Source organism: Canis lupus, chromosome 6 (genome assembly GCF_048164855.1).
Source record: "Canis lupus baileyi chromosome 6, mCanLup2.hap1, whole genome shotgun sequence".
In the NCBI taxonomy this organism is placed as follows: Eukaryota; Metazoa; Chordata; class Mammalia; order Carnivora; family Canidae; genus Canis; species Canis lupus.
The window spans coordinates 50,665,436-50,690,329 of record NC_132843.1 but is presented as its reverse complement, the minus strand read 5'-3'; the positions used below and the strand labels follow the sequence as shown (position 1 = coordinate 50,690,329).

General features: G+C 45.9%; 1 protein-coding gene and 2 non-coding genes across 5 annotated transcripts in view; 2 read left to right on the top strand and 1 right to left on the bottom strand.

Moving 5' to 3' along the window:
• RCSD1 (RCSD domain containing 1) overlaps positions 1-24,894 on the bottom strand; it is a 94,116-nt gene that overhangs the window by 40,410 nt on the left and 28,812 nt on the right. The window lies entirely within an intron of this gene.
• On the top strand, positions 4,482-4,672 carry LOC140636158 (U2 spliceosomal RNA). Its single transcript, XR_012033476.1, has one exon. It is a non-coding gene; the product is annotated as a U2 spliceosomal RNA (small nuclear RNA).
• On the top strand, positions 23,701-23,914 carry LOC140636161 (small nucleolar RNA U3). The gene has a single exon (XR_012033478.1). It is a non-coding gene; the product is annotated as a small nucleolar RNA U3 (small nucleolar RNA).

The following is a 24,894-nucleotide window of genomic DNA, read 5'->3' as shown; positions in this document are numbered from 1 at the left end:
AGCAGAGGGGAGGTGGTGGGGATGAAGAGTACACCTATCGTGATGAGCACTGAGTAATGATAGGATTGTTATATCACCATATTGTACACCTGAAATGAATATAATATTGTATATTAACTATATTGGAATTAAAAAATAAAAAGCAATCAACCGATGAATTTGCAGGGGAGGGGCTATAGGGAAATGCAGTCATGATCTTTGCTCTGTTTAGTGAAGTTGGGGAAATTTGAAACAAGAGTAGAGTGAATGAGGAGTGAGTTAAGAGGACAGTGACACAGAAGCTGTATCCATGTGGGGTGTGGTTAAGGCCTAAGGAGCAGCACAGTCTATGTGCGTTCCTGAGTCTGAAGCTTCAGGAAGAAGTGGCCAGATAAGGATGCAGGGTAAGATGGGATCAGAAAGTGCTTACAGATAGTGTTCTGGAGACATGTTTGATTCATATCCCTGCTTTGCTCCTTATGTGACCATAGGCAGGCAACTTAATTTTTTTAAATTTTGGAGGCCTCATCTATAAAGTGAGAATAGCAACATTTATATCCCACTGGCTTGTCTAAGAATCAAGTGAGAGCATAAGGTACAGTGCCTAGCACAGAGTCGGGCACATAATAAGTGCTCAGTAAATGCAGGCTATTAGTAAACATAAAGCCAAAGCATTGAGAATTTATCCTGAAGAGTTAAATTTGGCCTGGAGTTTAAAGAAAAACATTTGTCCTGAATTTTTTTTTTTTTTTTTAAGATTTTATTTGTTTGACAGAGAGAGGGAGAGCACAAGTAGGTGGAGCAGCAAGTAGAGGGGGAGGGAGAAGCAGGCTCTCCACTGAGAGGGAGCCCAGGCTTGATCCCAGCACTCTAGGATCATGACCTGAGTTGAAGGCAGATGCTTAACCAACTGAGCCACTCGGGCACCCATTTGTCCTGAATTCTTATGATGCAAATCCCACTGCAAAGAGGTACTAGGGCAGCCCCCATGGTGGTGCAGACATCCTTCTGGTGAAAGGGTTGGATGTTCAGGGAAGGGTGGGTGATCTGGCTTAGGCAGCAGGAAGGGCCCCTGTGACCTTGAAGGCCGTGGAGCAAGGACATGGAGAGTTCAGGGACAGTTCACATCTACTCTGGCAGAAAGAAGGGCAAAATATAGAGGAGAGCTGGTAAAAGGAAGGAAAAGCTGTCAGGGGCGGGAAGAGAAGACAGAGGCTCAGAGCTGGAGAGAGAAACATTCCAGACTGGTATCAGCGATAGGATCTAGCCAGAGAATAGACACGTGGCCTGAGGGGAGCCTGGAATAACAGTGCCCAGTATGCTTTGCTGAATTCCCACGCCTGGCTCTGGGTTCATGACATTTTGAAGGCACTGAGATTAATTAGCTGAAGTGTAGGTTATAACGGCAGAGTACAGGATCAAAGAGTGTTAACATGAAATAGTTCCCTTTTATAACCAAGGGAGAAATCCTAGCTATTAAAAAAATAAAAAGCGCCTCTAGCTATAAAGTAAGTAAAAATTTTATGGCAAAAATAATATAAATGAAGTAAAGAGAAAACAATGGATTTGGAAAGCATTTGTAACACAGATGAAAAGGAGATGGTGTCTGTTATATAAAGTGCTCTGACAAAACGACAAGAACAATGTATCTATAAATAAGCGATTCACAGAAAAAAGCAAACCCCCAAAGTCCAAGAAACATAAAAGAAGCTCAAATTTATAAGTTGTCAGAGAACTATAAATGAACACTGAGACTTTTCTTTATGCTTATCAGGCAGGCAGGGGGGTTGTGGAGGCAGGAGGGAAGACAGAGAAGTAGCTATTGCTGTTTGGGAATTGGGAAAAAGGAACCATCATACGTTGCTGGAGGAAATGTGAGTTGTTACAGCCTTTTGGGAATGTTATCTGGCAACATTTATTAAATTAGATTACATAAACGTTGTAACTCAGGCCCATGCTCCTGAGAATCTACTCCATAAACATAAAAGACCCAGTATATAAGGACGTGGAGGTTGATTGCAGCAAAGTTTATAACAGCAAGACTGGGAACACAACAAATACCCATAAAGAGGGAAAAGGTTTATAGTCCATTCACATAACGGGTTATTATGAAACCATTAAGAAGAATGAATTAGAGTACTCCAAACATCCATGAAAAATTGTAAAGTGAGAACAGTTAAATGCATGGAATTCTGTATCATATGGCCCAGTTTTATAAAGCAACAGCTAAACAACCCACCCCCATACTGTGTGTATGTATATATCTACATGAGTGCGTTTGTATAAGCAATTATTTACAAAGCTACAGAGCATGAAGTATCCTATAGGGATTTCTGGAGGCTGGGGTGTGGGAAGGGAAGCGGATTTGGAGGAGTCAAATCAAATGAAAAACTTTGCCTGTAAAAAAACAGCAGGCTTGCTATGATTTCAGTTATGTCAAACTATACGTGTGTATTTGAATGAATAAATTAGAATTGATTTATAGGGTTACCTGTAATTGTTTTCTTTTCCTTTTTTTAAAGATTTTATTCACTTATCTTTATTATTTTTTTATATTTTATTTATTTATTCATGAGAGACACAGAGAGAGAGAGAGGCAGAGACACAGGCAGAGAGAAAAGCAGGCTCCATGCAGGGAGCCCGATGCGGGACTCGATCCCAGATCCCGGGATCACGACCTGAGCCAAAGGCAGACGCTCAACTGCTGAGCCACCCGGGCATCCCTTTATTCACTTATCTGAGAGAAAGTGTGAGTGGGGAGAGCGGCAAACAGAGAGGGAGAGAGAATCTCAACCAGACTCCTCGCTGAGCATAGAGCCAGATATGTCTCAATCTCAGGATCCTGAGATCATGACCTGAGCTGAAATCAAGAGTTGGACACTTAACCAACTGAGCCACCCAGGCACCCCATCCATGATTGCTTTCAAAAGAAAGAAAGGCTGCCAAGACCTATAATAAGATAAACATAAAAGAAAAATGTTAAAAATACTGAAATGAGAGTTTTGAACTTTACTCCCTAAATCCTTTTGGAAGGTATGGTTTGAGCAGGGGAACAAATACCTGAAAACAACTCTAGAGTGAGTTGTCAGTCTACTTTTTTTTTTTTTTTTAAAGATTCTATTCATTTATTTGAGAGAGAGAGAGAGAGAGAGAGAGAGAGAGAGAATGAGCATGCACAGGGGAGGGGCAGAGGGAGAGGGAGAAGCAGATTTCCTGCTCAATGGGAAGCCAGATGCAGAACTTGATCCCAGGACCCCAGGATCATGACCTGAGCTAAAGAAGGTAGACACTTAACTAGCTGAGGCACCCAAGCTCCCCTGACAGTCTTCTCAAAATATCAAAGCCAAGGCCTGAGTGTCAGGGGACAGGACACATACCCGGGGAGGGGGAAAAGGAGGAGGTGAAGTCAGTAATTGCGTAAAGATACTGTGTTGTTATCATAATTTCAGACTTTAGGTTATATTACGAAGCTATAGTAATTATCACAGTATGGTACTGGCACAAAAACAGACATAGATCAAAGAAACAGAATATAAAACCCAGAAAGAAACCCACACCTATGTGGTCAATTAGTCTTAGAGCAGAAAAAGAATATCCAATGGGAAAAGGACAATCTCTTCAACATATGGTGCTGGGAAAACTGGACAGCTACATGTGAAAGAATGAAATTAGGCCACTTTCTTACACCCTATGGAAAAATAAATTCAAAATGGATTAAAGACCTAAATGTGAGATCTGAAACCATAAAAATCCTAGAAGAGAGCACAAGCAGTAAGGTCTCTGACACTGGCCGAGCAAGTTTTCTAGGTTATGTCTCCTGAGGCAGGGGAAATAAAAGCAAAAATAAACTACTGGGACTACATCAAAATAAAAAGCTTTTGCACAGTGAAGGAAAAAAATCAACAAAACTAGAAGGCAACCTATGGAATGGGAGAAGATACTTGGCAAATGAGACGTCTAACAAATGGTCAGTATCCAAAAAATATATAAAAAACTGATATAGCTCAACACCCAAAAAACAAACAATCCAATTAAAAATAGGCAGATGACAAGAACAGACATTTTTCCAAAGAAGACATCCAGATGGCCAACAGACACATGAAAAGATGCTCAACATCACTCATCATCAGGGAAAAGCAAATCAAAACTGCAATGAGTTATCACCTCACACCTGTTAGAATGGTTAAAAATAAAAAATGCAAGAAACAACAGGTGTTGGCGAGGATGTGGAAAAAGGGAAACCCTCTTGCACTTTTGGTGGGAATGCAAACTGGTGTAGTCACTGTGGAAAACAGTATGGAGATTTCTCAAAAAATTAAAAATAGAACTAACCTATAATCCAGCAATCATACTACTAGGTATTTATCCAAAGAACACACAAATGCAACTGAAAGAGATGCACACACCCCAATATTTATAGCAGCATTATTTACAATAGCGGAATTATGGAAGCAGCCTAAGTGTCCATTGATAGATGAATGAATAAATAATATGTGACATACATCACTTCTCGGCCTTTTGGCTAAGATTATGTGTAGTATCTGTTCTTATCAGTTTAATATCTGGTACATCCTTTATCCAAGGACAATATATTAAATGGATTTTTGGAATTAGGAGACAGAATAGGAGCTTGCTCTGTTTACTCCACACATCGATCTGGTATTGCAGTATTTCCAGGAATGGTGCACCCTCCTCAAAGGAAATAAAAGTTGCAAAAAAAAAAAAAAAAGGAAATAAAAGCTGCTTAAAATTAAAAAAAAAAATATGTGGTATATATACACAATGGAATATTACTCAGCCATAAAAAGAATGAAAACTTGCCATTTGCACCGACATGGATGGAGCTACAGAATATAATGCTGAGTGAAATAGTCAGAGAAAGACAAATACCATATGATTTCACTTGCATGTGGAATTTAAGAAACAAAACAAGCAAAGGGAGAAAGACAAACCAAGAAACAGACTCTCAACTATAGAGAACAAACCGATGGTCACCAGAGGCGAGATGGGCTGTGATGAGCACCTGGTGATGTATGGAATGGCCAAATTGTTATAGTGTAAACCTAAAAATAATATAACCCTATTTGTTAACTATACTGGAATTAAAATAAAATGGAAAAAAAAAGATATTGTGTCACTAAGTTAAATATATGCTCTTCAAAGCTGTTTTTAGGTTTAGTAAAATTTAGGCCAGTTTACCCCATTTGGAGGAGCCCTGAATACATTTTTAAGTGCTGTTGCGTTGCTATTACATACTGTCTCTGCTCAAGGAAATGATCAATCTGAAGCCAAAATGTCCCCTTCCAGCTCAGCATATACTCAGAAAAAAAAAAACAAACAAACAACAACAAAAAAAAAAACAAATTATAAGACAAGACAAAGGAGAAACAGGTAATTTCCTTTGGGTTCCAAACCCTGATTTTCTACAGATTTTGGACAACTCACCATATAGCTATTTACATCTTTGGTGATAAATAGATTATGTCCCCAGGGAAGTCATGTGTTTATCAGCTTGGAAAAGGAAAATGAAGACAGGAATGAACACTGATTGAGTGCTTAGTCTGCACAAGGCACATCAAGGATGTACCTTGCCTAATCCCCTCAACAGCCATGTGAAGAAGACATTAATTACTATACTATTAGTCCTGTTTGACAAGGAAACCCAGTAGTGAATAGCCTTCCCAGAGTCATGTGCCCTGTAGTAGCGTTGGGTTCAAAATTTGGCCAGTCTGACTTTTTCCCCCCAAGATCTTTTTTTTTTTTTTTAAATTTTATTTATTTATTCATGAGAGACACACAGAGAGAGGCAGAGACATAGGCAGAGAGAGAAGCAGGGCCCATGCAGGAAGCCTGATGTGGAACTCGATCCCGGGATCCCAGGATCACGCCCTGGTCCGAAGGCAGATACTCAACTGCTTAGCTGCTCAGGTGTCCTGTCCCCAAAGATCTTAACCATTTATTCGTGAGAGACACAGAGAGAGAGGCAGAGACACAGGTAGAGGGAGAAGCAGGTTCCCCATGGGGAACCCGATGTGGCACTTGATCCCGGGACCCGAGGACTACACCCCAAATCAAAGGCAGACGCTCAACCACCAAAGACATCCAGGTGGCCCTGGGCAGTCCAATTCTTAATATGACACAGCCATCCTCCCTTCTATGAAATCTATTCATACACCAGATGTCGATGATATGAAGAGACTTTTCCAGTGTGCAAGACCTGTTCTGATCCTGAGTGCACTTCTGTGCACTGTGTGTTTCACACCCCTCTCCTGCAGCATCTAGGGTGAGTGTTGCAAGGTCCAATGCCCTCAGAGGCTGGGCAGGCAATGCACAGAAGTGGGTGGGCACTGGGGGAGACCCCTGCCCACTCACACCAAAGGGGTGCCACTCTGCACCAGTCCACCACCTACATGGCTCACACTGAGTCATTTCTCAAAAGATCGTTCACATGATTTGATTTTTCAGGATAAGATTACAAGGCTGACTTGTAAATATAATCTATTGAATTTACTTTTCAATGTCAGGTTAGCTAAAAAGAAAAAAAGAAAGCTTTGCTGGGGAGAGAAAATGCTTGCCTACAGCATATGATCCAGGGGTTTGTTATTTCTGATTTATGGGAAGAATGTTTTATCCTATTTGACCTGTTTTCCTGGGTTATCCCAGGAGGTATCTTTTGGTTTAGTATGTGAATTTATTTTTAATTATTTTAAGGACATCACTGATTCATTGCTCTTAATACTAAATAATATTACAGGCATTATGGGCTCCTCATGGAATTCTATGGGGGGATGAGGGTGCACCACTGTAGACAGGAGAGGGAGGGACCTGTGTTAGAGGTCTGCTCCTGCCCTATGGAGCCACCAGACCCTTTACGCAGTCTAAGTGTTTGTCTCCTGTTCAGTACAACAGATCAGCAATACCCAACTCACAGAATGGTGGTGAAGGTTTTAAAAGAGAAGCTGTGTAATGAAAGTATTCAATAAATATTAGTCACATTCCTTGTGAAAGACAGATATGAGGCTCCATAGATTCATGAGTATTGTAAAATAGGTAGTTTGAGACAGACTATGTTGCTTTACTGATGGTCCCTTCACTTTATAAAAGATTTCCCATCACCAATGGCTTCTCTGGTGCGTGAAAAACACAATGCTTTCCCCAAAGTTTTAGTTTGTGCATAACTTTTTTGGGGTAAAAAACAAGTATTTCTGCCTTTTCAATAGTTGTTCTACAGAGTCTGTCATGATTGTTTGGAGGTGAGAGAACCGTCCTACAAATGAAAAGTAAAGACTAATTTTACTGGAGCTACTGGGCAGCCCTGTCATGAATGCCACAATAGCCAGGGAATCAAAACCCAGAGTGCTGCTGGAGCCAGAGACTTCCTCCTCCCCTCTCTCTCTCCATTGGCACCTCTCCAGGAGGTATTAGGAGCAAACCCCCCGCTTGCACCACAGGTGAATGGTGGGAAACACAAGCAGGTTATGGAGGGGCCATGTAGTCACCTTGCCTCGCCCCAAGGGGATTTGAGGTCACAGCAGGGAGACGTTTTAGAAATCTCAGGAACAGAGCTGATTATGCCTTTCTGACAGCAAGACCATAGGAAACACCTGTAGACAGCAGGAAACTAGAGAAATTAAAAATATCTGCTTCATCCCTAAAAAATAAATAAAAGAGGAAAGTAAATTGGTCTCTTTTCTTCACAGGGAAAACAAACAAGGCAATATCTGGTTTGAGCCATTTCCTCTCCACAAAGCACATCCCTCCTGTGGGCCACCCTTCCCGGGCAGAGCTGGGCCTGGCCCATATGCTGCAAAAGCCCAGGATATCCGGATCCTGAGGTGGTCGGCAGAGAAGGTCTCGAGCGGGTTCCAAGTCACCAACCTTGAGATTTCTTTTGCAGGAGTGGGAGACTAAGGAAGCTGAGCTCATTTCCTTGGGGAGAGGTGTAGCCTCCAGCCAATGTTTGAACAAATGGGCCCTGTGCTCTTCCTTCGCAGTTTGCCTAACCCCTGGGAGTCAGTGTCTGGGAGCCATGAAGATCAGGGACAATGGGCCCCTTTGGAGAGGGAATGTTGGGGCTGCTGGATCAGGTGAAGCGCAGGAGCATACCTGCAGGGGGTGGAGTGAGGAAACATCCCATTTCGCTCCCTGTCCCCTGCCTTCCCACATCCAACAGATCACCAAGCCTAGTTAATCTGCATTTCTGGTTTGGCCTCTTCATTCTCACAGTGGTCACTGCACCTGAAGGCCCCCATCACCTCTCCTGTGGTTGTGGAGAGAGATTATGGTCACTTGACCTCTTTGCCTCTGCTCTTCTCTCTCCTGTCCATTCCCCCCTCTGTTGCCCAGACTATCTTAAATCTGTCTGATTATGTCTTTGCGTGACTTACCTACTCTATAGTCCTTACTCTATGATCAGATCATCTCCGTATAGAATATAAGGCCCCTGTCCATCCCTTCTCCATAAAAGATTACGTCTTCTCAATAATGACAACCAATAGTTATAGGGCATTTACCATGTACCAAAAATAATGCCTAGGGCTCAATAAAGATCTCATTTGGTCAACCTCCAGCCAGCCAGCCAGGCATTATGATCATCATGGGATAGATGGGAGATTTGGAGCTTAGAGAGGCTACATAACTTGCTGAAGATGACAACGCTGTGGTGGAGCTGGCAGGCCGACTACATGCCCTGCTCTTCCCACCACGCACCCCTGCAATGCCTCCAGCACGTTACCCGTTTTCATGCCTCTGTGTCTTTGCACATGCTGTTCCTCTACTTCAAAAGCCTTCATCCTTAGTCCCTCCACCTGGGTAGCTCTTCTTCATTCAAAACCCAGCTTCTTGCTTCCTTCAAGAAGCTTTTGAGGATCTCTCCCATTAAACTTCCCTAGCTACAACGAGCTGCCTGTCCCTCTTAATGGTGTGACCCCTGCTGAAGGTATGTACCATAGATTTTACCTGGGCCTCCCCGCTTCCTAGCAGAGTGGCCAACTCATAGTAGGTGTGCAACAAATATTTATTGGCTTGAAAGCATCAGCCACTGGATAAAGATAGACGTTCTAGTTTCTGGATCAAGTCTCCAGGCCTCGGGGTCTTTATCTGTTTGAGGAAACCAACAGCTCCTCTTCTATACTTCTAATGAGGCTAAGGTCTGTATTTTTTTTAAAGACTTTATTATTTATTTGAGAGAGAGAGAGAGTTTGAGCCAGCAGAGGGAGAGGGAGAAACAGGTTCCCCACTGAGCAGGGAGTCTGATGCAGGGCTTGATCCCAGGACCCTGAGGTCATGACCTGAGCCAAAGACAGATGCTTAATCAACTGAGTCACCCAGGCACACCTAACGTCTGTGTTTTAGAAACTCTCCCAGGCGACTCTAACATGCATCCAGGGTTGAAAATCATTGCTTGATCTAAAGAAGACTTAGCAGAGGAAGGCTGCCAGGATAGAAGCTCACTAAGGGAAATCACACAACATGTTTATGCATGTGAAATGTCTGTAAAATAAGCACCCAGAAGGCAACCAAAGCAGGTAAACTTCCAAAACCAAGGGAGAAAATACTAACCCAAAGTTATTATTTGGGAGGACACAGAATGTTGACAGTCAGTACTAAAACGTAAATTAACTTTAAGGTCCCTTTGCACAACCATTACATCGGCAAAATATGTCATCATGATAAACAGCCAGAGTTGCCAGGATTATGGGGAAAATTGTTTCTTTAAAAATTGCTCTTAGTATTACATCTTGATTAATTCTGGTCCTCTCTTGAGACAATGGTCTGGCCCTGTGTAGCAAGAGCTTGAAAATGCCTCACTCTATTTTTATAATAAATGTTAAGAAAATAAAGAAGAAAACATGCAGTTTATACAAAATTATCTACGATACTGCTATTCGCATAAAGGTGGAAAATTAGAAACCATCTGAATATTAAATTTGAGAGAACAGTAGGAGTAAACTATAGAGCATGAAGGCAGTAAAACACTGGGCTCCTATTAAAAATGACAAGTAGTTAACGTTCCTAACACAGAGGTGTGTACGGAACAAAAAAAAAAAATCAGGGCTGAGAAATCCAGTGTTTTGTATGCAGTGATGAGACTCACAGAAACACATCAACTTTACAAATTTACATTTGTACATTGACAAAGACAAGGGGTGCCTAGGTGGCTCAGTTGGTTAGTGTCCAACTCTTGATTTCAGCTTGGGTCATGATCTTAGGGTTGTGGGATGGAGCCCCACGTTGGGCTCTGTACTCACAGGGCAGTCTGCCTGAGATTCTTTCTCTCCTTCTCCCTCTGTCCCATTCCTGTTCACATTAAATAGATAAATAAATAAAATCTTTTAAAAAAAATTGACGAAGATGAGAGTGAATTTGGAAGCATGGGCCAAAAAAAAATTGTTCATCAGCTTTGAAGTTGTTCACAGTTTTCATAATTAGAAAATGTGTGTCCCCAGCTGGGGCAGCAACTGGTCAGTGTCTCTCTTGGGCGGGGGGGAAGGGAGGGAGCCAGGCCTGGTTCCAGGCTGACAACTGCTTGTATCTTCACCTAGGCCTCCTGCTGAAAATACACTCCCATATCTGGTCATGGTGAGGTTTCAACTTTAAAGGGGCCCAGTTCCCTTTAAACTCAAGTCCTCCCCTGTCTGGATGATAAGAAGGACATCAAGGGCTCAGGAGAGTGAACAGAGCTAGGAGCCAGGCTGGGGGAACCTCCTCCCAGGGCCTGGAAACAGGGCGCTGGTTCCTGTGGGAAAAGGCACTGGGGACTGTGTGTGTGAGAGGAAACATCTGGGACCCACCCCCAGATAAGACAGGAGATGGGAGGAGAGCAGCCCTTGAGGAACGAGTGGGAGGGGGCCCGCCACAGCCTCTGCCTCCTCCTGCCAGCCCCCATGCCCTGTTGACAGAGGGCAGATAGGCATGGGTTGGTTCATGCCAGCCATGGTCCTTCCAGGCCTTACCCTTCATCCCGGCTGGAGAGACATGGTGTCCCACATCGAATGGTGACTGGGGAGGAAGAGCCCCACAGTAATGAAACTCCCCACAGGGTGATGGTGAGGAGCAGTGAGGTTCCAGACAGAGGCACCAGCACGGGTAAAGGCCTGCAAGACAGGAAGCTGGGAGAATTTTCCAGAGCGTCTGTTAAATGCCATGGTTGCAGTCCCCAGCACTGCACTTTGCATCAGCAGGAGAGGGGACAAGGAGAAGGTGGCGGAAGCTGTGCCTGGGTGAGGGGAGCCAGGCAGCAACCTTGCCAGTGCGGGGCTCAGTGTGCCCTGCTGCCCTGCTGCCCTCTTTCTAGGATATGGCCCAAGGACAGGCATGACAGAGGTAACAGAAGTAGCCAGGCATGGAGTGAACGGTGGGCTCTGGGCCACTGCTCTGCTCTTAGAGCCCTTACAGCTCCATCTCCGCCCCGTGGCTGTGGCTGGGCCGTGACCTCCATGGCAACCTGTCCTCACCCACGGCTGGAAGGGAGGCTCCGCATCTGGGGTTTTTTTTAATGGGCTGAATGGTGTCCCCCAGATTCACATGTTGATGTCCTAACCCTTAATACCTCAGAAGGAGACTCAGGAGACAAGTCTTCAAAGACAGAGTTAAGTTAGAAAGAGGTCCTCAGCCAACGTGGTTGGTGTCCTTATAAGAGAAGGAAATTAGGACACAATCTTAGGGAGGGGAGAACTCATGAAGAGACAGGAGAAGACGCCCATACTAAAGCCAAGAGGAGAGGCCAGCGCTGCTGACACGTTAACCTCAGACTTCTGGTGTCCAGAGCTGTGAGGAACCATACTTCTGTTGTGTCAGCGGCACCTTGTGATGGTGGCCCTCGCAAACTAACAAAGGCATTGAATCTCGCCCCAAGACCCCCTCACTCCAGCAGCCTGTGCATGCTCTTGCTCTGCAGGGGGTCAGGACCAAGTGCCTTACATCCCTCTCCCCTACCAAAATTGCCCAACTTCACACAAGCAGAGACTTTGGCTGGCCTGGAATTCTGGCCTTCCCTGCTCCCTGCTCTGTTTTTGTTTTTTAAGATTTTATTTATTTATTCATGAGAGACACACACAGAGAGAGAGAGGCAGAGACATAGGCAGGCAGAGGGAGAAGCAGGCTCTATGCAGGGAGCCCGATGTGGGACTCGATCCCAGGTCTCCAGGATCACACCCCAGGCTGCAGGCGGCGCCAAACCGCTGCGCCACTGGGGCTGCCTGGTACTTTTGTTTCTAAAACTCAAAACACTTCACTGGACAGAAGAGGGGTCCCTGGAGCTCCTGAACTTTGCCCTTGACTGTGGCTAGAACAGAGTCCCTGGCAGGAGTGATGGGGCAGTGGTGCCCCTGGTATGGACAACAGGCCTTTCCTCCCCAGGGCCTCCTGGTGGGCGTCAGGTCAGAGCCGTCCAAACACTAGAGAGCCTGGAGTCCGGAAGTCCTGCCAGCCCCCGCCAGTTTCCTCGGTGTGGCTTCAAACATGGCCTCTGCCTCTGAGCAGAGTGATCTGGGCTGGGCCCAACCTGTTCTTTGATCTAACAGCTGCCCTCAGCTTCAAAGGCAAGCCACAAGAAGAGGAGGAAGCAGGGACTCAAGCAGAGGTGCACACCCTGTGGCTTCCCCACCCTCACCCACCCTCCATGCCCCACCCCCTCTTTCTCTCTCTCTGGCTCCAGGGGGCCTACCTCTCTTTTGAGGGACTAAGTTATTTCCAGATATTTCCCTATGTTTTCCAAAGCACAGAGGTGACAACACCCTGGATCTATGACATCCTTTTTATCTTCTCCAAGGTCTTGACTATGGACATATTTTCTCACTGAATCCTCCTAATAAGCCAGACAGGGATGGAATTATCATCCAGGTGAGGACCCCAAATCTTGTGGCATTGATCCCAATCAAGATCCCACAGTGATTGAGTGATGGTATTTAGTCCAGAGCCCTGAACTCAGTCACCACTGTGCCTGGCTTCTTCCAGCTGCAGTGTAACACTCACTTGGCTCTCCTCCCGCACACACAGTGTAACTTCACAGGCCCGGGAGGCACATGTGAGTTGCCTTTCATTATGGACATAGAAACCCAGCCCCAGGTCTGTCCTCTCATTAAATGCTATGGTCGCACCTGGGCATCCCATTGGACCACAGGCCCCTGGAAATGGCTGTTCCTTCCCTTAACCCTCAGTGAGGCTTGTAGGGAGAAAGTTCTTGGCCCTGGGAGGAAGGGTCCCCCTCCACCTCCCTCAAACCCCACGGTCCCTTCTGAAGCATGGCTTGCTTGACCTCTGGTCTGGATGACTGACCAGCCCCCTAAAGGACCCCACGGTCTCTCCAATCCATTCTGCAAACCTCAGCACAGAGAACTTTCTAAAATGTAAATCTGGTCATATGACTTCCTCCCCCCCCCCCCCCCCCACATTGCTCTGAGAATCAAATGAGTGGTGACCCAAAGAGGTGGCTTTGGAGAGCTTTAAAGGTCCCCATGATCTCATCAGGAAACATTCAATTTATGTTAAAAAGTCTGAGCTATAAATGCAGCTTCAAGGATCTCAGGCTCCCCCTCGCAGCTGGGACTGTGAGCTAAGTGCCTCTGCAGAGGAATCCTTAGGCCTCCACGACCAAGTCTGAAAGAGGCTCCCAGGGTCTTGCCTGGTCTTCCACTTCACGCACTCCCCGCTCTCCTGCTTTGGCATCCCCAGCTGGAACATCCTTCACTTCGGATGCTGCCCATCACCTCTGCCTGCCGCACATGGAGCTCACATGCTAAGTCCTCTGGGTCACACCAAGATCTGTGTCCCGAGCGCAGGTCTGTAAGGATAGGTGATGATGCTGTTGCAATCACTGTTACCCTTCTGACTTCCTTACCGGCTTGCAAGCTCCCTGAGGGCAGAGCCCAAGTTTTATTCCCTTTAGGATCAGAATTTCCAGCACCTGACATAGTGGCCACTCAAATATTTATCAAGCAAGGGAGTGAGTCTCTTCAGCCTAATCCAGAACACTCTTGCCCAGGACCCTGAGGCATTTCCTAGGGGCAAGTCCACAGCTCCCTAGAGACCATTCCAAACACTAAGGGTGTTCTGCCCTCATCCGGGGCGGGAGGGGGTGGGGATGTTCTTGGGGCTGCACGTTTACTCTGCCCTGCCTCCCTTTCGCTGGTATGTAATTTCTCATCTGCAGCTGCTCTGGCAGGAAGTACCAGATTGTTGCTTCATTTCCCACGGTGCCCACAACCCTTTCCTGCCCTCTCCTCCCCTCCCTGGGGTGGAGGACCCACAGGAGTACCTGGGAGGACAGGGCTCTGTGCTGACCCAGGCGCCAGGGGCGGCTTTCTGTTCACATTCCCTTCCTGGCACATCTCACTGAGCTTATAATTTGTGCCCACTAGGTACAGTGAGCCTTTAAGGAAGGAAGGAAGGATGGGGGCCAATCTGGCAACATTTATTGAGAACCATAAAAGCATCCATGTTTTTTGACCTAATAATTCCACTCCTGGGAATTGCTTCCAAAGAAATAATTCAAAAGAACAACAAAAAAAGATACATGGGCTGTTTACAGATCTGTTATTTACAATAAGGAGAAAGTAAAAGCAAATGCCATGTCCCAAAATAGAAAAAGGATTAAATAAATTATGGTGTATTTGTAGAACAGAATACCACTCAAGTATTTAAAATGAAAATAGGACTATATTGAACAAGCATATTGTCTTGGAAATAATAGTAAGAGAAAAGATACAGGCTTGCATATACACCGATTATAATTTTGTAAGAACTATGTATGTGGCAGAAAGTAATAAAGACACAAAAAGTTGGAAGTAGTTACATGAAGTGGAGTTGTCTTTCCTAGTTTTTTTTTTTTTTTAATGATAAAGGGGATTAAAATTGAGGATCAGAAAGGTGTGAGAAAAAGAAAAAGGAGGATGAATTTTTACGATTTTACCTTAAAATGCCTATTAGTTTAATAATAAAATAACATTTTAAAGCTAAAGCATATACCCTGAACACAAAGTCCTGGGGTTTTCTTTTTCTTTCTTTCTTTCTTTCTTTTCTTTCTTTCTTTCTTTCTTTCTTTCTTTCTTTCTTTCTTTCTTTCTTTCTTTCTTTCTAAAGATTTTATTTACTTATTCATGAGACACACACACAGACGGAGGGTGGGGTGGAGGGGGGCAGAGGGAGAAGCAGGTTCCATGTAGGGAGCCTGACGCGGGACTCGATCCTCGGTCTCCAGAATCAGGCCCTGGACTGAAGGCGGCGCTAAACCATTGAGTCCCCCGGGGCAGCCCAAGTCCTGGGTTTTTCTAAGAGGATTTTTGGTTAATTGTGGTTTTAGCATTGTTTTACAAATAATAACAAGAACACCCCTCATTCAGACCTTCCCACTGTGTGTAGAACCTGCGGTCTGATTGCCACTAAAAGCACTTCAAAGACCTTTGCCTGGTGGATAAAGAATCCTGTCCCCTCTCCCTCTGCTCTCTCTATCTTCACTACCACAGTCCCAGTCCCCGGGGCCTCCATTCCTGGGCTTGAGAGACATTAGGGGATGGAAGTCAGGATCCCACCAAGGAGAGACCTAGGGAGGCCGCCTGTGCAGGATAAAAACTCTAGTCCTGCATTGGTGGGGTCTAGAGGGAAAGCCTGAGATGCAGCCTTTCTTCTCGTTAGTTTACATGAAGGTTATGGTGGGTTAGAGTTTCCTACCCTCTGTGTATAAACCAAAGTGCTCCTTCACTGTCCTGAGTCTCTGGTTGTCACTTACACAGGAGGGGTGTCCACACCTCATCTCTGGCTTGATTCTCTCCTTGCAATGGCTCTCACTCGCCCTGCTTTGCAACCACTTCTGTGCAGGTAACCACCAAACCTTCTCTACCCAAAGCCCCTCCAAGCTCCAGTTCTGAGTTCCAGGTCCCAAATGTTCTACCAACCCTTCAGCCCAAACGCAGTGTCTCCCCGCCCAGACCAGCAATGTTCCCGCCCCTACTCCTGGACCGACAGTGGGGTCACTGTGCACTGTGCACACCTGCCTCTTTCACCACTGCCGCCATGGCAGCCTCCAACCAAATACCAAATGCTGGGGATCCTTCTCACAGTTTATTCTGCAGCTTCTTTGCCGCTCCAATCTCAAGGCCACCCCTCATTGGTGCTTTGGCCCCTCGAATGGTACTTTTCAACCTCTAGAGTCTCCTCTTCTGCCCCTCTGTGCGGTGGGACTGGATGAATGGCCTTCTGGCACCCCTCGGAACCCAGGGGCCCCTCTCCTGGAGAAATACACATTTGCACACACGTCCCTGTGCACATACACATGCACGCATGTTTGCACAGACACCCCCTGCGTACATACACATGTATGCACGTTTGCACACACACCCATTCCCTTAAGAGACCCTCCATTTTAATCACTTCAGGTATTCATCATTGCCCATACACATCCTTCATTCTTTCTCTTCGTCACATTAGCTTCTTTTTTTTTTTGAAGATTTTATTTATTTATTCATGAGAGACACAGAGAGAGAGAGGCAGAGACACAGGCAGAGGGAGAAGCAGGCTCCATGCAGGAAGCCCGATGTGGGACTCGATCCCAGGTCTCCAGGATCACGCCCTGGACTGAAGGCAGCGCTAAACCGCTGAGCCACCAGGGCTGCCCAACATTTTATTTTATTAAGATTTTTAAATTTATTTATTCATGAGAGACACAGAGAGAAAGGCAGAAGACAAAGGCAGAGGGAGAAGCAGGAGCCATGCAGGGAGCCTGACGTGGGACTCGATCCGGGGTCTCCAGGATCACACCCTAGGCTGAAGGTGGCGCTAAACCGCTGAGCCACCAGGGCTGACCTTATTTTATTTTATTTTACTTATTCTTTGAGAAATACTGTAAACAGTTGCATCTAAGGTTTATGTTTATATTTCACTAAATCATTTTCCTATGGAAATGGGGCGTGTGTTCACCCCATGACTTTCCCTTCGGACCTACCTGCCCCTCCAAACACGCCCCAAAGCATGAAGAAGAATAACTCCCTGAAAACATTCTTTGTGCTTGAGAAGCAGGTTTCATTTTAATCAGGAAACTCTCTCCAGCCATGAGAGTTGTGTAAGTCTCCAGTAAGTGAGAGACTTCCTCAGCCTTCACACCTTTGTTAGCCTAAACGACACAGCCTTACTTCCATACCCAGTTCAAAAATCATCTCCTCTGGAAGTCTTGTAAGATTCCGCCAGGATCCTGATGATATTCATGAAACACTTGCAGCTTTCATCACTCAGGGCACATGGGAGGATCACTCTTCCTCTTTCCTGTGGTCAAGTGTACCTGTGTGCTATTCCTGACCTTTCCAGGCCAGAGCCACAGCCAGTGCAAACCCTCCAGAACTCTCCTTCCCTCTGCCATGACAACCGACAGTGCTGCATACAGAAGCTGCTGTCACCCTGGGTCCCCATGGGAGGACAACAATGACATGGAGCAGAGCCCCCAGTTCCACTCCTGACAGACATGTAGCAAAGGAGAAATAAACCTGTGTTGTTTTCAGCCACACACTAGCCTGTCCTAATCTTTACAGTTACCTGTCATCACGTGTGCCACCAAACTGTTTGCTCACTGCCTGTACAGAGCCAATCACATTGTTTGGTATCATTTGTTCAATCTCTGCCCTCTCTCCACCTCCAGACTGTATGGACCTTATAGCAGGTGTTGTGTCTCATTAATTCCCATTTGGTACCTGCTCAAAACATGTCCTTAAATAAGTAAATGAAGGGATGAATCAAGAATAAGGTATCTGACAGCAGAATATCAAATGAGATCACATATTAAAATGCAGTTTTATAATCTTGCCAGGCACAATCCTTTCTGAAGGTGGGGATGATCATGGATAATCTTAAGTAGCTCTTCTCAGCCTGTTAACACTGTACTTATCTTACCTGGGAGAGACCAAGGGGAGACCATCCTTAGATCCTCATGGCAATGCTCCTTAGCACCCTGTAGACCTCCTCTCTTAAATGTGGCTCTGACCAGAAAGAACTGTGTTTGTGACCTACCCCATTACTGATCTTGTAGGCTACCCGAGAGGCAGGAAATTAGTCACATAACAGATATAAGTGAATATTCACTAGAAATTGACTTGAGGGCAGTGACAGAGGTGGTAGTGTCACAATGTGGCCTGCAAGAACCAAGGATTCACCCTGCCAAATCCCCAAGTCTCCGGCCCCTATAATGCTGTCATGGGCTAAATGGTGGCCCAAATGGTGGCCCCCAAGAAGATATGATCCCACCCTAATCTCTGGAACCTGTGAATATTACCTTATTTAGTAAAAGGGTTATAGATTTGAGATGTGGAGATCACCTTGGATTATCAGTGTGGATCCTAAACCCAATGATACATAGATTAGGAGAGACACACAAAGGAGAAGGTAAAGTGAACATGAGGCATGGACTGCAGTGGTCACAAGCCAGAAACCACCAGGAGCTAGAAGAGGCATGCAACACTTCCCTCCCCTGGAACCTCGGTAGGGAATGTGGCCCTGGGACACCTTGATTTCAGATATCTGGCCTCCAGAACTGAGAGGATAAATTTCTAATGTTTTAAGTCCACCTAGTTTGTAGCCATGTTATGGCAGTCCTAGCAAGCTCATCTACCTGCCAACTCCACTGGCTCTAGATTCTCCATGTGGGCAGCACTCTGGCATCCTGCTGTAGCCTGGGCCATCACGTCTCTCTGAGTCTCCCATTTGTGGGAGAAAACACAAGGGCTTGGAACCGACCTTGTTTCTCTCCTCCTGAGGACTTCAGTTCAGGCACTCGGGAGGGCATTCAGGCATGACTGGGAGACAGCGGTCAGGGGCTCTCCCAGGAAGAGCCCCCCAGGAAGACTAGTAGAACGAGGTAAGGCACTGCACCTGGGGGGTTCGGCTTCCCAGCTTTAGCTCTGGATCCCTTGCCCTTGCAGTCTAGAAGGATGACAATAAAAGCTGTTCTTCTCCCTGTGTCACCCCCAGAGATAACAGTGCTTGTTCAATAAAGCCTAGAAAACTGAGCACCAGCAGTGTGGACTTGGGAGAGCCTCGAGGAGACGATACACAGAAATGGGGCGGTGAGGCAGTAATTTCCACACATGATCTACAGTGCCCCGTGCAGGGGGAGTTCCTGTGCTGAGGGCTGGAGGGCCTTCATCTTAGGTCTGACTCTGCCACTAACTGATTTTAAGTGTGACCACCGGTAAAGCATTTATGTGCAGTTTCCTCATCTTTAAAATGAAGGGAAGGGAGAAATGGTTAACAGTCCTCTTTGCTCTCAAAACTCTAAGCCCTAAAATTTAATTTTTATTTAAACTTTCTTTTTTGCCATAGACATTCACACTAGTTTCACCCAGAGATATAGCTGGAAACTTTCAGACATCTTTCAGATATGTAGTGAGGGCTCAGAGTGAATCTCTGCCAGACCTTAGAGGTCCCCTCATGCCCTGAGCCACCTGGCTCCCACCGTGGGCTGGCCCTGAGCTGGAGGAGGACTAGGCAGGTCCAGGGGCAGGTGGTCTCCCTGTGAGCACACATACACTATAGGGGCGGCTGGAGCTTCTCCAGTGCAGGAGATAAGAACAGAGGCCATAGGATCCCCCCCCAACAGGGTGAGTTCCAATGTGGGCTTCAGGTAGTCAACTTCTAGACCTCAGGCATATAATTTAATCACACAGAAACCCCAGCATCCTTATCTAGAAAACAGAGATAACGGGCAGCCCTGGGCGCAGTGGTTTAGCACCGCCTGCAGCCTGAGGTGTGATTCTGGAGACCCAGAATCGAGTCCCACATCAGGCTTCCTGTATGGAACCTGCTTTCCCCTCTGCCTATGTCTCTGCCTCTCTCTCTCTCTGTGTCTCTCATGAATAAATAAATAAAATCTTAAAAAAAAACATTAAAAAAATAGAAAACAGAGATAATTGGACTTTAGGAGGACTAAAACAAGATAAGCTTAGGCAAAACACCTGTAGTTAGTAGGTTTTCTTTTTTTTTTTTTTTTTCTTTTCTTTTTTTTTAGTTGGTAGCCTTTCAACAAGTGGCAGTGATTACCCAGATGACAAGCTTTAGGTTTCTCCCACACTGACATCAAGGTGGCTGCTCAGAAATGATTTCCCATTATCCATCAAACACACCTCAAAAGCAAGTTGAGCCAGGGACCTGAAGCCTGGGCATGCGTTTCAGCGGTAGGGCCAGGTGGGGGTGGGTGGCCCTATCAGGGTGGGGGAACTGTCCCTTTAGCTCCTGTACTTGGAATGAATGATTGCTGATGGGGGTCTGGAGGGGAGGCCCCTCTGTGGCACATCGTGAAATGGATATTCTCGGTGACCTCTTGTGTGGGTGCCGGGCTTGTGTAATAGAGGCCACAAGGCTCCACTTCCTGTTTCTATGAAGCTGTTGTTCTGGGCCCAGGCCGGTGCTTGCGGTTGGCTGCTGCTGCTGCAGGGTCCACCTCATTGTGTCCCTGCGTGGCCTTGGGCCAAAGAAGAGAAAAGCTAGCTTTTCAGAACACCCACAGGATGTGCAACCCAAGTGGGGGGAGTGAATGGGGCTGCAGGTAGAGGTGTGAACCAGGACAAGGTGGTTTTTTTGTACGTTTGGTTATTCCCAGAGGCCTCTTTCATTCAGAGCCTATTTCAAATGGATTTCCTCAGCAAGAGTGTGGAGGTGCAGACCCAAGGCAGAGCATGCTCATCACTGGAGTGAAATCCTTATGGTCCCTGGGCTGCTGGGAGGCTGCCACATTTGTGGGGGGATCCCCAGCAGAGGAAGCAAGTTTTCTCTAGCTCCAATTAGAGATGCTGGCTTTGAACCTCTACATACCTGAGAGCTCATCGAGATACTATCTTATATTTTTTTGTGTCATGTGATGTGTGTACATCTTGTTTCCCCAAATAGAAGAGAGCTCCTTGAAGGCAGGAACTGTAACTTCTCTTACTTTGTACCCCCTATCCATCCCCCAACTTCAAATGCCTTCATCTCACTTTGTCCTCCAAGAATGAACCGTGGGTGGTTCCCCAGGCACACCGTGTTGTTTCTAGCACTGGGGGGTTTGCTCTTGTCATTCTCTCCAACTGGAATGCTCTTCCCAATTTTCTGTGTTAGAACTCATACTCCTCCCTCAAGACTCAGAAATTGCCTCCAACAGGAAGACCCCTGAGCCTTGCGCTGGGTACACCACTTCTTCTCTGTCTTCATGAACTCCTACACTTGAATCCTTCAAGGCTGGGCAGAGTAAGGCATTTACCTTTGTGAAGCCAGTGCCTGGCATCAACCCATGTCTTTTGGGCCTAATTAAAGAGCGAGGGTGCCGTCATGTCTGGTTAGTGATCGATTACAGAAGATCCAGTCTGGGAAAGAGCTGTGATTGTTACCCTGAGGCCAGGAGGGTGGCCCTGATATGGCACAAGCAGTTTTGAAACAAAGGGCTGGGGACATCTGATGAGGCAGATGCTTAGCTTCGTGGCTGGAGAGAATGTCCAGTTCCACTGTTTGGAATTTCTCAGTGCTTCCAGCCTCATCCATTCGAGTGAGTCTTTAGAGAGGGGGCCTCATGGGCTCAGCAGTCATTTCCCACAATTCCCAGAAGACAGGTATTGAGGAAGCCCAAAAAGGAGAAAACGGGGAGCTCACTGCCCAAATGCCAGGGTACAAGGGCAGATCCATTCAAGAGATGAGCTCTTGAAGAGTCCTAGCACAGTAAGGTTGAGGGTAACTACCATGCCCAAACACTGTGCCAGCAGTATTCTGATGTCCTCTTTTGCACAGAGATAAAACCCCAAAGGTCAAACATGAGGTGGATATTGCTTTTGTGGAGAAACTGATGATCTTACTTCTTAAGGCTTAGACTGTACTGCTCCCCAGGTGAGAGAAACACTGCAAGCCTTTGGCTTCCCAAAGGTCCACCAGCACACTCCCTCACAATTGTGGCGGAGGCAGCTAGAGATGGTTTACTTCCACCCACAGCTTTGAAATGTTTCGATTCTAGCGAGTCGAGGAAGGGAGTCAAGCTGGCCACAAACCTAAAGCTATTACTAGAGGAAAGCAGGGCTGCCTTCAGATTTCTCTGGAACCAAAATGCTTTTCCCTGTGGCCCTGATAAGATTACCCGGCCGCTAAGCTGCCAGCGTTCAGATTTCCCACGGAACCCCAGAACCCCCGCTCTGGTTCCTCTCGCCTGCCCGCCACTCTCCCCCGCCACCCTCCTGTGAGGAGGCATGCTGTGGATCAGGCTCTGAAACCTGATTCCATCCCAGGAATGCATGCTCACCCTCCTGTGATCCGGCCTGGGCCCTTCAAGTCAGATTGCCCCAAATTCCCTCTTGTCATTGCAGTCCCATGAATGAAAAGTGTTGGCTCAGTGGAAGCCAGTGTTACTTTGAGGGTCCTGCAGAGCACTGGGGAGTCACACAGGAATGCAAGGGTACTTGGGCATGCCCACAAGTACTCCGAGCTAAACCCCGGCTTCCAGAAACCATGCAATCCCTAATTATGACCCATAAGCTCCAGCTAGCAGCCAACATATGGCTCAGTGAGAGGGTGGGTCCCAAAACAGCAAAGGCTGTTGGTGAAATTGTGGTAAAAAAAATATGATGAAATTTTTAAAAATCAGTAAAAAAGTAGGTTACGAATTGAACACATTATATACACAGGTACATGGATACACACACTCTGATCCCCCAGCCCCACCCCATTTCTCTCTCATTGTCAGTAATACAGATAGTTTGTGAGGAGGAAAAAACAGGATAGTCCAGTAATTTTTAAGTAACATTTCAAACACAAGGTTCAGTATGTAATAAATGCTCAATAAATACTGAATAAATGGATGAGGAACAAATGATGTCTGGAAGGGACTTTGCATAGCCTCAGAGAAAAGGGCTCATTAATTGTCTCCATCTAAATTAGAAATTAATGATCTGTTCAGTGGCAAGAAAGTTTAATCTTCACAGATGAAATCCTTCATATGTTCAACTAAATAGTAGATGCATGGGTGCCTGGGTGGCTCAGTGGGTTAAGCATCTGCTTTTGGCTTGGGTGATGATTCCAGGGTCCTGGGATGGAGCCTCGCATCAGGCTCCTTTCTCAGCAAAGAGCCTGCTTCTCCCTCTCCCTCTGTTCCTCTCCCTGCTTGCACTCTCTCTCTCTCTCTCTCTCTCTGTTAAAATAAATAAATAAAATCTTATTAAAAAAATAAGAAATAGTAGACATATGGTTTTGGGAGATAAGGTTAATTTTCATGTGTCTACTATTTGTTGAACAAATGAAGGATTTCATCTGTGAAGATTGAACTTTTTGCAAGTGTTCTCAGGCTATTTGGTAGGGCCTACATTAAAAAAAATTTTTTTTTAAGATTTTCTTTATTTATTCATGAGAGACACACACAGAGAGAGAGGCAGAGACACAGGCAGAGGGCAAAGCAGGCTCCTCACAGGGAGCCTGATGTGGAACTCGATCCCAGGACCCCAGGATCATGCCTTGGGCCGAAGGCAGATGCTAAATCGCTGAGCCACTCAGGCTGCCCTACATTTTAAATTTAAATTAATAAGAATATTAATTTAATTTGGATGTCCTAAGCCTCCAACTCTTTCTTTACTATATATTTCTCTCTTCTGGGCTCTTATCCACAGTGATGTCACCCATTAGCTCTTCTAAAGAAGAATCCTTTTTGTATCCTAAGAGGTCTGTATTTCTTGTGGAATGCGGGGCAATTCAAAACCAATATACCTAAATTTTGCTTTAAAAAAAAAAAAACCTAAGACTATACTTTCAGGGATCATTTCTATAGTTTGTTACTAGAGAAGTTTCTCTGAACGTGTAGGGACCCAAAACCACGAAGAGGAGGTGCAGTGTCCCTTCCTGAGCGTGAAATTGGCTTTGGGTGTCACTTTGGTGTTGCCCTTTGTCCTTGATGATCGTTCTTTTTTCTCCTTTGGGGGGAACTAGAAGGAAGGGATGCCATCTGAGTGGTTTCTATAAAAACAAAAAAACAAACAAAAAAAAAAACCCTGATCTTTCTCTCACCATCCATCATTTATTCACTCATTTAGAATGCATTTATTGAGTGTCTGTTGGGATACTCTCAGGGAGAGAGCCAGGTGGGCAGACGTTACAAGTGGGACCTAGTACTCAGGTCCAGCTTGCACAAAGTGTTTGAGGAGAGAGCTACGGAGTCTGAGGGCATCTGGGAAGGCTTCCCAAGGAGTCACAAGAGCTATGGACTGAGGTGTCAAGGAGTTCCTGTTAATTAATTTACCAAGCAAACTTCTCTCGAGAAGTGAGATGATTATAATTCAAGGCACTGTGCTAATCTCTGGAGACTGAAAGACCAACAGGACAGACTCTGCTTACAAAAGGCTTATAGGCTTACGTAAAAGCTGCACTGCCATTCTCCTTGGTGTCTCGGACAACTCCGCTCTTCTGGGCACCCTGGGGAGCTCAAACATGGACGTCATTTCTGATTTCTCCTTTGACCCATGGTCTTTACTCTTCTATCTTTTCCACCCTTACTCTCTCTCGAAGTCAGAATCTGCATGGACACTTAGAGAAACTTCTCAGCCTGGTTCCCCTGCTGACTCTATGAACTGGCATTTCTGCCAGGTCATCCCTGCTTCTTCATGGCCACCATCTTACTAAATGCTCTGCAGAGTTTCCTACTCTCTGTGGAGCAGAACCCAGGGCCATCCCCTATCTGGCCTTTGAGGGCCACAGCTGGCCTCTGTCTTAGAAAAAGGCACCCCTTTGGGGGCACAGCAAGACAAGGAGACTTTGTATGAAGAAAAAGTAACCCTTTCCTCCAGATGGCTTGGATTCCAGCTCCCACTCACCCACTTGGCCAGCATCCATTATACTTGGAGGCCCTGTGGTTTTTATCTTATTACTTTCATTTTTCTCTCGCGCTGCTTCCCTACCTTCCTCTCCAGCCAACTGGCCTACTTTCCTGAACAAAGC